A 1580-nucleotide genomic window follows, 5' to 3' on the forward strand; every position below is an offset into this window, starting at 1 on the left:
AGTAGCCTCTCCAACTAGAACGGTGTCACATGAAACAACAGCACCTCTCATAGCATCCTTCCCACACTCATCCTCCAATTAGTTCGTGGCCTCCGTACAGGCTGGGAAGACCTTGAGACACTGCGCTGCCATATCATCTCCTGTCACATGCTTCTCCGGCACGCATGTCAACTCTGGTTTCACCACCGGGCCTAACACAAAGCCACAATCAAGAGAATCATTATGCAGAGGTACATCCACAGTGTGCTTTCCAAAATTCTCAACAGGTACACATTTTAATTCAACAAAGAATGTGTCACTAAGTGTAATGTCCCAAGTCGAAGTATCAACAACATCACTTTTGTCCTTTGACATATCTCGTGCCACAGCACACACAGGAAACACTCCTGGATGTTTCTGTGCCAGCTCCTTAGAGACCTCAGAAACCACAGGAATGGGAGTTACAACCGGAGCAGCCAACACTTTGTCACCAGCCAAATCATTCCCTAGAATGAAGGACACCCCCTTTATGGGAATGTGAGAACATACCCCCACAACAACATTGCCTGATACTAAGGGAGAATTGAGCGTGACTTCATGCAAAGGTGCATCCACAAATCCACCCCCAAAGCCCCGAACAACGACACCGGAATGCAAAGAAGAGTTTTCTGAAAACGGCAAAACCCCCTCCAGAATGAGGGACTGAAAAGCACCGGTATCTCTCCAAATTGTTATAGCCTGTTTGGACTCTAGTGCATTAGCCAGGGAAACAAATCCATTCATCATAAACCTTGAGGAACCCTCGAGCTCTTTGTCCACACGTTTGATACTTCCCCCATCCCCATCTAACGTTGGCATAGGCGTTCTGCATATGGTTTCTACCAGAGCCACGGTTCTGACATTTTTCTGCTCAAGCACCGGGCACCCAGCAACGATATGACCAGGTTCTTTACAGTAGAAACAGATAATCCCTTCTGGGAATGCACCAGCAGAACCACCCCGCCTAGGAGGTGAAGTTAACTGACCAGCAGACACAGGTTTTGGGAAACGGACCCCCTGAACAGGACGCCTATCCCCGGACTCAACACGGTAGTCCTCCAAAAACACGGACTTGTGTGTCAACACAAACTCATCAGCGAAGACAGCGGTGTCGCCTATCTTCGATACCTTACGCTCATTTAGATGTGTGGAAACGGTATCAGGAACACAGCTTTTAAACTCCTCTAGGAGAATCAACTGTCTAAGCTGCTCCCTTGACTCTGCTTTTTGCGAGGTGCACCACCGGTCAAACAGGTTCTCCTTCTCTTTTCCGAATTCAACATACGACTGTCCCTCCGACCTGCGATAGCCTCTAAAACGCTGACGATAGGCCTCGGGACCAACTCATAAGCCCTCAATATGGAAGCTTTAACAAGCTCATAATCAGCGCTTTGTTCAAGGGACAGAGCAGTATAGGCTTCTTGTGCCCTACCAACTAAAACACATTGCAGCAGCAGTGTCCAGGCGGTATCAGGCCACTTCAATGTGGTTGCCACCCATTCAAAAAGGGGAAAATATCTTTCCACGTCTTTCTCAAAAAATGGAGGTACCATCCTTTTTTT

The sequence above is a fragment of the Notolepis coatsorum genome (assembly GCF_963971535.1).
Source record: "Notolepis coatsorum genome assembly, contig: SUPER_6_unloc_3, whole genome shotgun sequence".
Taxonomy (NCBI): domain Eukaryota; kingdom Metazoa; phylum Chordata; class Actinopteri; order Aulopiformes; family Paralepididae; genus Notolepis; species Notolepis coatsorum.